The sequence below is a fragment of the Triticum urartu genome, chromosome 6A (assembly GCF_056163025.1).
Source record: "Triticum urartu cultivar PI428250 chromosome 6A, HENAU_Tu73, whole genome shotgun sequence".
NCBI classification, from domain to species: domain Eukaryota; kingdom Viridiplantae; phylum Streptophyta; class Magnoliopsida; order Poales; family Poaceae; genus Triticum; species Triticum urartu.
Window position 1 is genome coordinate 365,799,538 of NC_141878.1, and position 14,340 is coordinate 365,813,877.

General features: G+C 48.4%; 1 pseudogene; it reads left to right on the forward strand.

The window, feature by feature from the left end:
* The first annotated feature begins 6,350 nt into the window (after positions 1-6,350).
* Positions 6,351-8,112, forward strand: LOC125516672 (uncharacterized; annotated as a pseudogene).
* Positions 8,113-14,340: the final 6,228 nt, after the last annotated feature.

Here is a 14,340-nt window from a genome sequence, read left to right on the forward strand (position 1 = left end):
GGCAGGCTTCGACAAGCCGCCACACCAGACCGAAGTAGCTGCCGGACAGGGGCTCGCCAGGCCACACCGGACTATAAGGCCCCTCATGGCCTGTTCGGCCGCCTTGTGAAGTTCGACCAACTACTTCAGCTGGTCGCTCAAGGACACGGGGTGTTCGTTCCCAGTATACTGAGACCAGAACAACTTCTCCGTTGAGCTCCCCTCCTCAGCCCGGTAAAACTCCGCGGCATCCAATACACTGCGGGGAAGATCTGCAAACGCTCCTGGAGAGCTCCGAACTCAGGTAAGAAAAAGGAAAGTCTCCTTCACATGCTTTCTTTGCATATTGAAAGCCTTACCCGCTGCTATCTTCTTCACCGTGTCAAACTCCTGGAGGGCCTTGTGGGCTTCGCCCTTGGCGCTCTAGACGCTTTCAAGCGCCTGCACGAGCTCGGACTCTCGCGTCTTGGATTCAAGTTCCAAGGACTCGTGCTTTTTGGCAAGAGCCTCGAGCTCTTGCCGCACCTCGCCTACTCGGGCTTCTTGTTTCTCCCGTTCAATGCGTTCTTTGGCCGCTTTGTCTTCGTCCTCGGACAACGCCTTCCTCAGGGTCTCCACCTCGGTCGTGGCCCCTGACAAATTCATGATGATCCTATTACTTTACACCCGAACTTCTTTTTAACTATATAGACTGGGGTATATCTTACCTTTGCTCTCTTCGAGCTGCCTCTTGGTAAGGCCGAGCTCGTCCTCGGACCGCTTCAGGGCCTCCTTCAGCATAGAGACCTCCGCAGTACGTGCGGCAGCGGCCAGCAGTGAAGCCTGCACATACACATAGACATACTCTAATTAGACTCCTGAGTTATCATTTGATCCTCTATTCAGCTTTTCTCCGCGAACGCCGAATAGAGCATCAGGGGCTACTATCTATGTGGTAATATTTTCTTATATTTTGATTGCTTACCTCAAAGCATGTTAGGAGGCTGGCGCAAGCTTCGGTCAGTCCGTTTTTGGCGGACTGAACCTTCTCGACCACCGCACTCATAATAGTGCGGTGCTCTTCATCGATGGAAGCGCTGTGAAGCGCTTCCGGCAAGTTGTCCGGTGCCTCTGGTTGGACAGAGGACACCGGCACGGATGGTTGGCCCTCCTTAATGGGGGACCGCCTGCCGGAGTCCGGAACCATCAAAGGTTCCGGCACAGTGTCCGGCTGGGGACCGAACTCAAAGCCCGTACGAGCCTCGCTCCCTTGGTACCCAGGGTCCGGGAAGTCGCCGCGAGGCACCCCCAGGACCACCTCCCCTTGGCTCGATGCCTTTTGAGACAACACCTCGGCGTTGTCCGTAGGGCAAGGGGTGGAAGCGGTCGGAAGAGAACCGTTGTTCATATCTGACGAGTCTAAAGAGCCGCTCGACGAGGGTACGTCGAGATGAGCTCGGGACGGACTGCATAATCATGTTCGGCATGACGAGAGGCAGTGCAGTAAAACATACCATGAAGTACTATGGTGTACGGACACTTATGACTTCGCCAGGGGCTTGTCCCTGGGTAGCCACTCGTTGCCACTGTTGGCGGCTGTCGTGGCATAGTCCGTAGGGAGGGTCCTTCCCTCCTTGGACCCTTCGGCCTCCCCGGATGGATCGGCCTTCCTTTTCTTGTCTCCCCTGACTGGGGGGAGAACTTTTCTCCTCCTCCTCCTTGTTTCCGTGGGAGGAGTGCACGTCGGAGTCATCAGACGATGAGTCTGATACAACCTTGCGCCAGAGACCCTTTCGGGTCCCCATGGCCTTCTTCTTGGCCTTCTTTGTCGGCACCTCGTAAGGTGCCGGAGTCAGCATCTTCGTTAGAAGAGCATCTGTAGGATCTTCTGGCAGGGGGGCAGGGCAATCAAGCTGCTCCGCTATCTCTATCCAGCCCTGTTAATGGCATGAAAGCTTAGATCCAGCACATAACTAAACCGGGCAAATAAATACCCTGAGAGATATAAAAGCCTACCAGATGGGCGCGACTCTTTGCGCTGAGTCCGCGATCCTCGATGAGGGAGGGAGGCATCTCAGCGCTCTTGAACAGCACCCTCCAGACGTCCTTGTGCGTCGTGTCGTAGAGCTCTCGCAGCATCTGGTGCTTGGCCGAGTCGAACTCCCACAAAACGAATGCCCGTCATTGACACGGAAGGATCCGGCGGAAGAGCATAACCTGGACCACATTGACGAGCTTGATTTTCTTGTTCGTCATGTTCTGGATGCAGGTCTGGAGTCCGGTCAGCTCTACCGAAGAACCCCAGGACAGGCCCTTCTTTTTCCAGGAGGTGAGCCACGTGGGGATTCCAGATCGAAATTTGGGGGCTGCCACCCAGTTGGAGTCGCGTGGCTCGGTGATGTAGAACCACCCCGATTGCCACCCCTTTATGGTATCCACATAGGTGCCCTCGAGCCAGGTGACATTAGGCATCTTGCCCACCATGGCGCCTCCGCACTCTGCTTGCTGGCCACCCACCACCTTCGTTTTTACATTGAAGGTTTTCAGCCATAGGCCGAAGTCGGGCTTGATGCGGAGGAAGGCCTCGCACACGACGATAAATGCCGAGATGTTGAGGATGAAATTGGGGGCCACATCACGAAAATCCAGCCCATAGTAGAACATGAGCCCGCGGACAAACGGGTGGAGAGGAAACCCCAGTCCATGGACGAAATGGGTAAGAAAAACTACCCTCTCATGGGGTTCGGGCGTGGGGACGATCTGCCCCGCATTTGGCAGCCGGTGCGCGATATCTGCGGCCAAGTATCCGGCTTCCCGTAACTTTTTGATGTTCTCCTCCATGAGGAGGAGACCATCCACTTGCCTCCTGCTCCGGACATGCTTGGAGGGGTTTGAGAAGAAGAACGCGAGCTTGGGCGCTAGAGCTCGAGTGTGCGGGAATGGGTAAGCAAGGAGGAAGAAGGCGTGGGTGAAAAAAGTAAATATTTGTTCCTTTATAAGGGCGGAAGAGGCAATGTGTCTCCCTACTTTCCTGGCAAAACCGCTTATTCCCCAGACACCGTAATTGATGGTGCGGTTGGGTTACCCACGTCCGTATTGATGAGAATCCCGTGATAAGGGGAACACGATCTCTGCTTTGACAAGACATGTCAAGAAAACCGCCTCGCGATATGTGGCAGAGCTGGTTAAGAAAAGCGGTTCGAATAAAAACCGGGCCATGGCGTGATGGCATGCTGTCAAAACGTGTCAATAGATTAGATTTGTGGAAATATTATTCTCTCTATGGTGGTATGTGGAACTCATTTTGCAGGGTCGGACACTATCATTGTATTCAAACTCTTCTATGGTGTATTCGGAGGAGGAACCCGCCTTGCAATGCCGAAGACAATACTGCGCGCCGGACTCATCGTCATTGAATCCTGGTTCAGGGGCTACTGAGGGAGTCCTGGGTTAGGGGGTCTCCGGATAGCCGGACTATATCCTCTAGCCAGACTGTTGGACTATGAAGATACGAGATTGAAGACTTCGTCCCGTGTCCGGATGGGACTCTACTTGGCGTGGAAGGCAAGCTAGGCAATACAGATATGTATATCTCCTCCTTTGTAACCAACCTTGTGTAACCCTAGCCCTTTCCGGTGTCTATATAAACCGGAGGGTTTTAGTCTGTAGGACAAGATACAATCATACCATAGGCTAGCTTCTAGGGTTTAGCCTCTTTGATCTCGTGGTAAATCAACTCTTGTACTACTCATATCATCAAGAACAATCAAGCAGGACGTAGGGTATTACCTCCATCAAGAGGGCCCGAACCTGGGTAAACATCGTGTCCCCTGCCTCATGTTACCATCCGCCTTAGACGCACAGTTCGGGACCCCCTACCGAGATCCGCCGGTTTTGACACCGACAACCACCCCCGCGTAAAAATTGTGAACAAGCCCACAGCTAAAATTATTGGAAACATGGGTTGCCCCAACATGCATTATTATTTATATTTTCTACTCCCCTCATTCCTAAATATAAGTCTTTTTTATTAGCCACACCTAAGACAAGAATTTTTTTATTAGCAGTGAACCCCACATGTCATAGACACAAAAAGTGTGGCAAGATTCCCTTAGGCAAGCCAAAGTGTGTCTAACAATTTGAGCAACTCAAGTTAGGAAAGTGTGGCAAGTGTGGGAAAAATAATGTGGCAACATAAGAAAAACATAGTCACAATCCAAACAGCCCTAATTTTTTGACATGCATGAAAGTTTGGTTAGTTAAATTTATAGTCAAAATTTGGCAAGGTGCATCAAATCAACACATGCAAGTATCAAAAGGGAAGTCACGACATGCATGCATGCGTTGTACTCCCTCCGTTTCCAAATATAAGTCTTTTTAGAGATTGTAACAAGTGACTACATACGAAGCAAAATATGTCTACATACATCCGTATGTAGTAGTCCTTTTGAAATGTGTAAAAAGACATATATCGAGTGCAGTGCTTTGATGTGTCGCGTCAACTCCTAAAAGACCGAGAAGTTTGATTACTACAATGCCCTCTCCCTCGTGGACTGAGCTCCGGTGCCTTAACTGCACCTGCCTTTGGCTGCATGATAGGTGGGCCAGCCACCTGTTGGGCCCACCTGTCATAGACGCAAAGGCAGGAGTAGTAAGTCAATGAAGCTGCGTCCCTCCCTTGCGCATGAGCGTGGTGGCTGGCGGGACTAGTAGGAGCTTTCGCTACACGCTTCTTGACGGCAGCGAACTTGCGGATGGAGTTGACCATCATGTCGTCCATGCGAGAGGCGAAGCCGGCGTCGGCGAGGGCTACGACACCGGCGGTCACCAGCACCATCTGGAAATGCTGCGCGGTGCGGGGCCGCAGGCCGGCGCCTTGGATGATTTGGCACAGCCGACTGCCGCTGGCGACCATCGCCTCCATAGGTGCTTCTGGCTCCTGGTCACTTGGTCTTGGATTGGAGTGAGTAGTGTTGCATAGAGACTAAGGAGTAGATGGATTGGAGTTTGGGGCGGCTTTATATGAGAATCCAAACTCTGTTGCATTCACATTGTGCTGGCTCTATTCTGCTTCTCCAATTAATTCATCTGCATGTAGAGTAATTTGAGGATGCATCATTAACCGTTCAACGTCTCGGGAACCGCTACCCTCTCCCTCCTTGGCATTCAAGCACCTATGGAGGTGAGGCGACTGCCGCTCGCGTTTATCGCGTGCCAGGAGACGTTCCCGTCGATGACGAGCTGCCTATGGTGACTTCGTAAATTTCAAGATGATAGTACTAGTATACTCAATATTGTGCACCGCGACCAAGGCCGAGAGGATAACGAAAGAACTACGTATTTATTTACGGTGTAGATTCACTCATTTTGCTCCATATGTACTCCGTCTTGGTGCTGTCTAGTCACTTGTTGTAATCTCTAGAAAGGAAAATACTCCTTTCTAGTTTACATGGCTATACTAGCAAGTAGTACTACAATAGTGGGCTCACATAGCAATTTTGTCTCATGCAAGAGCCTGGCTATATGCATGCTCCAAGGTTTGCAACTGCCACGTTCGGGTTGCACATGGCTCTTCGCCTCTTTGAGAAGACGAAAAATGATGTTACTACTACTGCTTCTACAGTATCGACTCTAGTGCTGCATGTTTGAATCCACTGCTGCATGTCCGTCCACCGCGAGCGGGAGGGATAAGCAAAGGCTTGTCCTTGTCTGCGAGCCACCGCGCGCATGGGCGAGGGAGAAGGCGTGTAGTAGTAGTAAAATCAAGCTTCTCCTCGTTGTACGAGTTGACGCAACACATCATAGCACTGGCCCCACATGGTTGCTTCTAAACTTGGCTGAAAGACCCGTAGTGTACAATACTCCATTTCCTGCAACCTCTAACATTTACCCCACCAAAAATTAAAATATATATTCCTGTCTTGACCAGATGAGCGTGCAAACTAGAATCACCAGGATGACAGGAAGGGCCAAAAGATTATTTTAACCAAAAAAATATAGCATGGAGCCGACCCCAATGATTTTAGGGCCTGTTTGGTTTCAATAATTCACCTGACTAATAAGTCAGTTGACTTAAAACCAGTGACTTATAAGTCACGCATGTTTGGTTGTCATTTGACTTATAAGTCACCTGACCACACCTTCTCACCTTGTTTTTTTATGTAAAGGTGATGGGACCCACGCAAAAGGGGGTGACTTATAAGTTGGGTCTGTTTGGCAAAATAAGTCACTTTTTTCACTTTTCGACTTATAAGTTGGTGACTTATTTGGAACCAAACAGGCCCTTAAGCTTATAGGCACGGTACATGCTATCCTAGACTACTCTACACATGAAACTGCCACACGAGCGTCCGGGTTGCGCTTGGCTCTTCGTCTCTTCGGGAAGTCGAACAATGGCCCTGTTTGGATACTCTAACTCAGTTATGGGTTAGAGTTAGATTCTAACCCAGAACTAACCCTGAAGTAACTCTAACCAAAAAGGTGTTTGGATGGCAGGGTTAGATGGAGCGCGGATACGGCGAGGCGCCTTCATGGGCAGTACGAGAGGGAGGGAGGGAGAGGACAAGAAGCTTCGAGGAAGTGAGGAGGGATCTGCCTCGGGAAGAGTGAGAGAAAAAGGTGTTTTTAGTGGTCCTGAGAAGAACTAACCCAAACTAAGCCTCCTGTTTGGATATTTTTGGGTTAGTTGAGTCCAAACTAACCCAAACTAAGTCTAACATGTGGATTCAAACAGGGCCAATGATGGAGTACTACTGCAGTGGAGGAGTACTATAGTATGCTTCTGTCCATCACACACCGATTGAACTGCTTCATGTCCACCGCATATGGGAGGGAGAGCGTGTAGCGAACGAAAGCTTCTCCTAGTCCTACCAGCCACCACGCTCATGGGCGAGGGAGGGACGTAGCTTCATTGACTTACCGCTCTTGCCTTTGCGTCCATGACAGGTGGGCCCAACAGGTCAGTGGCCCACCTGTCATGCAGCCAAAGACAACTGCGGTTAAGGCGAGAGGGTGTTGTAGTAATCAAAATTCTCGGTCTTGTACGAGTTGACGCAACATATCGAAGCACTGCACTCGATATATTTCAAAAATTTGTGTTTACCGATGCATTAATTACAACGCATGCATGCATGTCGCGACTCTCCTTTTGATACTTGCATGTGTTGATTTAATGCATCTTGAAGTAGTATGAATATGTGACGGTAAAGCTTTGTAATGCCCCAGCCCTAATAAAGCGAGAGATGGTTGTTCACGAGGAGGGCAAGATCATGTATACGGAACATGACCCGATGATGGAGCTCTCTATGGTCTTGATGGACCTCACCTTGCTCCACTGCCCCTTGTGCCTCCGCCCCTTGACGCCTTCGGTGTATGAGGTTCGAATACACCTCGTCCGTTCGGCTGATCGAGCAAGGTGCAGGTTTCTTGATTGATGTGTTGTTTGATTGATTTGTGCAGTGCAAGGGAGGGAACCTGGCTTGCGCGGACTGCCGCATCGAGCGCCCCGGGAACCAGCGGCAGTGCCAGAAGTGCGAGCGCGATGGTGGCTTCGACGTGCGGAACACGGCGGTGGATGCCGTCCTCTCCACGGTGAGGGTGGAGTTCCCGCATGAAGGTTGTGGGCTCTACATCACTTACCACAAGCTCGCCGAACACCAGAGCCTGTGTCCGCTCGCGCCCCGCAAATGCTCCGTGCCCGTCTGCGGCTATGAAGGCCCGCCGCCGGTGCTCTCCCACCACATCAGCACCGTGCATCCCATGCCCGTGCACAGGATCTAGTACGGCAAGGCGCTCCAGCTGCAAGTGCCACTGTCGGAGCCATGGCTCTTGCTATTCGCGGAGGAGGACGGCCACACGTTTTTCTTGATCGGCGGTGTGCTCGACATTAGCGCGCCTATCGCCGTGTCGGTCGTCAGCATCAGAGCGGGGGTGTCCCCACTGCCGCACTACGTGGCCAAGCTGTGGGCGAACGGCCCGCCGGGGGAGCCCAAAGGCAGGACCGACGCCATCAAGGTGGAAATGGAGGTGACAAGCAGCAGGGATCCCGGCGACGTCGCCATGCAAGAGCTGACCTTCTTCACAGTTCCGCCCAAGCTGCTGGCCGGGGCTAAGCTGGTGTCCCTCCACATTCAGATTGACAGGCTCACGTCCTAAATGATTCTATAGTGCCTCATGTTTATATTAGTAATATGCTAATATAGGGGTTAGCTCGGTCTACTTTAGCTTAAGAGTTGGTGGGTTTTGGTGGCGATGCAACAATTACCTCGACATCAGATCATCAGTGAAAGTAATTTTGAACAGTCGAATGGATATTTTGTGTCTGTTGGATATAAAGATCCTTTGGGTAAGAAGTAACAGCTTATATGCTTTTTTTCTGAAACGGAACAGAATTTTTGTTGACATGCACTAATATTTTTGAAACGGGCGCCAGGCTGTAGCTAGAAGGGCGATTGGGACGCGACATCGGCCCATACCGCAGTGACCCCCGATTGGGACGCACCAACTGTGGATTTTCTCCCTCGCCGATGTCGACTGCGTCTATGCACAACATTGTTCCCTTCCCCCAGCTGCGGGATCAGGTCGGATATGTGACCAGCGGTGTGGCCATCGTCATTCTATGCTTGTGAAGAGAGCAACCCAAGCAAGCAGGCTTGTAGCTTAGGCTCATGCTAGTGTATATATAGTGGTTTTCTTTTTCTCTTCATATCAACCATTTTATATTGTGTATGTGTCATTGAAGAGTGAAATGATGGTTGCTTCTTCCGACTAACTTATTGTGTGATTTGACTGCTCCTTTAGTGGCCCCTACACGTACTCCCCCTACGTGCATGCAATAGTCACACGTACAAATGGACGCGAAAACGCGCGCGACACCCTAATGCATGCATGTCCGAGCACATGATGGAACACACACGGTCACGCTCAAGTTCTCAAGCTACACGTGCATGCACACACATACTCAGCCAGGGTGAGCTAGTGACCATATAAACACCGGAAAATGTATATATTGAGCGCAATGAGCGTATTATAAAGTCCACTGACCGTATTTTTACAAATATACAGTGACAGACAGTGTATTTATCTCGTTTGAAATTAAGCCATATTAACCGGAGAGGAGGCTGTATGGACTAGCATTACTTTGATGTGTCTCGTCAACTTGCCGAACAAGGAGAAGCTTGCGCGCGGTGGCTCGCAGGACAAGGAGAAACTTTTGACTAATGCAAGCTATCCTTCGCTCAGGCGGTGGGTGTGCAACAGTTAATTCGGTGTCAGATTGCCAGAAGCATACACTATACTAGTAGTACTATTATTATTGCACTTCCCGAAGAGGTGAACAGCCAAGCGCAAAGTTTACTAGTACTAGTACTACTACTATAGTCTATAGAGGTAGTACTAGGAACCGGATGGAGGAGCGTCTGCACTCTTATTATATTTTTTAAATGTGATCAAGCAATCTTCAACACATTTGGTTCTCTTCAAGGGTTCTCGCACATGATAATGGAAGTTGATTGCATGGTACACTCGCCACAATTCCCGCTTAATTCTGGCTCATATCCTATTACAAATAGGAGCGCTCGGTAATATTTCCTCTTTTTTGGTATTCAGCATGTAAACAGGTCAGCAAACCTTGCGACGCATCTTTGTGTGAACCGTGCTTGCTGCACTTTGAATGTGGCCGAGAGCTGGCTTGATGAAACACCTCACTTCCTACTTCTTTTTTTGCGGGGTACCTCGCTTCCTAGTGACCAGTGTCTAGGTTGATCGTCCTAAGAATGCTTATACCGGAAAGGAGGGAGTATGGACTAGCACTACTTGTTGGTGTGTGCCGTCAACTCGCAGAACAAGGAGAAGCTTGCAGGACAAGGTGAATCTCGCTTACGCCTTTTGACTACTGCAACTTACCCTCGCCCAGGCGGTGGACATGCATCAGTTCATTCGGTGTCAGATTGCCAGAGGCATACACTGTAGTACTGAACATGCGGAGTACCATAATTGTTCGACTTCACGAAGAGGCGAAGAGCCAAGCGCAAGGTTTAGTAGTACGAGTAGTACTACTACTAGAACCGCATGGTGGAGCCTCTATACTCTTATTTTTCTTAATATTTGATAAAGTACACATTTATTCCGGAGAAGGGCGGAAAACGGCAACCCAACATGTAATGATGATATCGATCAACCATGCTCGAATATATCTTGGCCTCCGTGCGAGCCCGTCTGTGTGTTCTCGCTCCTCGTCTCTCTCAAGGAACAGCGAGTTGGCCATTTCGCCGCCAATTGAGATCGGTTTGCTCACACTCCGGTCCCGCATGTCAGTGATATGCCAAGAGGAGGTGCGTTGACCAACTGGCCATACGCGTACTTGGTTTTGCACCTTCATACTACTCCTCCCTCCATCACAGTTTACATGGTGTGCTTCATTATGATGCATTTCTCTCAATGCATTTCCACCACCAAAGAGACTTTAGACGTGTTTGGTTTAATGCTCAATTAATTAGGGCGTGGTAACCGTAATTTTCTCTCGATGTAGTACTACGGTGTGGACTAAGTGCATGCATGTGTCTACTCGGGGTGGAAGCACTACATGCATGTGTGTACGCATTATTTCCTCTAGTAATAGACGCCGTGCTATAACTACCAATGCTATTTTTCAGGCCGATCGCTAGTCGCCTTGGTCCGAGAGATTTTCTCCTTTTCTGAAGCGCGCTCTATAAACAGTGACCGATGGAGTAGTATGAGCGGATTCAAAGAAGAGCGTATTGATGGTTGCTTCTTCCGAGCAACTTACAATGGGAAAGGTGGGGCTTATGATTTGACTGCTCATTACTCACTATTAATACGGCGCAATGACCGGTTTGAGTCTCCCATGCGGTTGTGCACTACCCCCTCGGTTCTTAAATATACTCCGGAGTATTTGTGTTTCTAGATATTTCAACGAGTGACTACTCAAATATTTGTCTTTTTAGAGATTCAAATGGACTATTGCATACGGATGTATATAGACATATTTTAGAGTGTAGATTCACTCATTTTGCTCCGTATGTAGTCACTTGTTGAAATCTCTAGAAAGACAAATATTTAGGAACGGAGGGAGTACATATATGAAGCAAAATGAGTGAATCTACACTCTAAAATATGCCCATTAGAAATTTGTAAAAAGATAAATATTGTTGATGACAGTTGCGACAACAAAAAAGAAGCATATTCCTTGTCCTAAGGGAAGATAACAACACGGTTGTGTTTGTCCAAAACGGTGTGACGACGATATTGCAATATGGAAAGTACGCCGGACGAGCTACGTTTTGTGCAAAGAACTATGGAAGATCCACATGCAGCGACGTGGGAAGACTAGCAGTGGAGCAAGGCCGGAGGGGATACCTGGAGGTCGTCGGGATGTAACTAGGTGAGGAGCGGCGGGCTGAATCTGCCCATACTGCGACAACGAGCAGGTGGCGTAGGCCCTACCGCGCCGGAGCTTGGTCAGAGAGAACGTCGTGTACCGCAGATCGGGACGTGCTGCCTCGGCACCGTCGAACAAAGAAACGATGCACATCCTCCCTTTCCGATGGTAGACGGGATGCGGCCGGATCAGTGACCAACGGTGAGAGAGAGAGAGGCCACCGAAGCCTTGTGTGAGGTACTCTGAAGAGAGACGAACCAAGCAGGGAGGCTCCATTGTATATAGTGGAGCGGACTACCTTTTTCTCCATAAAAATCGTTTTATATTATGTGTATGTGCCATTGAGCAATATAACTTTATTTAAAAATAATGCGCCAACGCATCAAGTCAAACTTTGTTTCGTGCATGCGCGGTACACGACCTCCGTAGGTAAACAACCACTACACGCGTTCAAATTAGCATGTGGGCTGCCATTTCATACAGAAATGAGCTCCACCGTGTACCCGCGCGGGTGTGGCTGGGCACGAAGCGTGAGTACGTGTGCACGGTGCACCTATTCTCTTCTTGTATATGTACACCACCTACGTGGGGTTGTGTGAGAGAGATACAAACGTAGAGAGATATAGTGTGTGGGTTCATGAGAGTTTTTTTAGGGGAGGGGGGTCAATCAAAAAATATAACATATGCATGTGTGTGAAATAGAGTCCTAGATATATCATATATATAGAGGGGGCGATCCACGAGAAGAGAGTGGAGGTTTCATCGACTTGAGGTGTCCATAGAATCGAAGAGGGATGATGTGTGTGTGTTCGCGCGGTCGATAAAGAGTGCCATCGAATTTGTGTGTGCCCACGTCAAAGATATAGAGTGGCTGGCCTACTAGAACGAGGGAGGGGACAGGTGCGATTTGTCTCTGTGGCATGGATACCTACCAACAACGCTCGACTATCGGTGTGTGGTGGGGGGGAGGGATGCCTAATTAATTATACAGGTACAATGGCTGGTATATGTGTGGAGGAGGAGAGAGGCCTACCTCATGTATTAAGGGAGATCAATCTACCTCATGTATTAAGGGAGATCGATAGACATCCATGCATATGTGTAGGAGAGGAATAAGGTTGGGAGAGAGACGGAGCTAGAGTGTTGGAGGGAGTGGTAGTGGAGTTGCTTCTAACAAATGGTTTGATAGGCTTGCTAGACAACCGGAGGGCACGCCTGCAATATCAATAAGAGAGGGGATGGCTTCCAGTCTGTGCACGTGCATGTGAGAGACGGGTCAGGACGCATGCATGAATGATGAGGGGGAAAGATATGGCTGTGGTAAGCAGACAGAACTACATAGGAAGATCAATCATCCTTTGCCAGATAAAGGAGAGACATAACTTGTGAGGTACGTCGATCGATGGGGGGAATAGTTAAAGTCGACCTAGGTATATGTTGGGAGATCGATCGGTATACATGCATGTGTGTGTTAGAAGCAAATGAGGCACGTGGAGAAGGATAGAGAGAGAGAGGGATGCATCTAGGAGGTGGTGCGAGAGTTATACTATATTGAGGGGGAAGGAGTGTGCGAGTACGAGATCGATGAAAAGAGTGGTGGGAGTGAGGCATGGGCGATGATAAGAGAAGAGGGGAAGCTTGTGTTTGTGCTAGGCACACCTGGCTAGAGAGGCATATCGTTCGATGTGTGCCGTAAAGAAGGAGCTGGGGGACCTACACACACCGTGGGTGAACGACCTAAAGTGAAAATACGAATTTGCATGATGGAGCTAGAGAATGCTGAGGGAGGGTGAGAGGGATGCGGGCGTCTGCATGCACGAGAGAAAGTTAGCGCTAGCTAGCTACAAAGATCAGAGGATTGTGTGGGTGTAAAAGACGAATAGAGATCATACTTCATTATAAAAAGCGAATTCGGATATTTGAAGAATTTATCATAGTGTTTTAAACCGACGCATGTGTGAATATATATAATGGTGATGCACATGGTGTGGTTATGAACATGTTATACTACATATAATATATTTTATCTCTACTCTTATAAAAAACGGAGTTGTTGATGATGGTGCCATCCTGCAATATAGGCCGTCCGATTTATATCTGACGTATAGGAAGGTAACTATGGCAATTTTGAAAAAAGATACCCACACCCCTCTCCATATTTGCAAATTAGGCCTCCCCTTGATCATGTTGATGTTCTATGGAACACATGGGGATCTTGCTAGTACTACGTATAACATATAGAACATTGATCATAAAATTTGGGCTAATGTGTGGCTTTTGCAGCTCAGGTCTAAATACTTGTCATAATGTAGGGGGCGGGGCACTATACTATGTGTGATAAACACGGTGTACACGTATGGAACATGGTTTAGATTATGAATATATAGTTAGTACATCAAATGTACTATTATTTGGAATCAACATCAAGTTTATTCAAAAAATAGAATTCGAGTTCATGTAGTACACAAAGTTCATATCTATCTCTATAGTAATCATGTGGTGTGTTATTAAGGTAATACACGAATGATGGTTGAAGTTGGAAACAATCATGATTGTAGATTCTAGTTGAAATAGAGAAATGAATTCAAATTCAGTTCAAATTGCAGTGGTAGTATAGACATTTGGAATGCACTAAAATGTTGGTATGAGTAGGTTACATGCATTATACAACAAGCGAAAAAATTTAATTGGACATAACATGGATTCATTCTACCGAATAGCATTTAATTGCACTAAATTGTTGGTATGAGTAGCTTTAAATAGCATTTTTATAGTAAAACGGGGCAAGACTCTCTCTTTGTGTGGTGTGAATAGTTTTATTTTTTCGTTTTCTTTTTGGCTCAGGGAAGTGAGAATTGATTTGGTATGTACAAGTACAATATTACACGTGAGTCTTGTCCGTAAAATTCAACCCGCGCCTTGTTATATCCCGAAAATTCAGATATCGTGCTCCTTCACAACCCGCGCCTTGCTATCCTGAAATT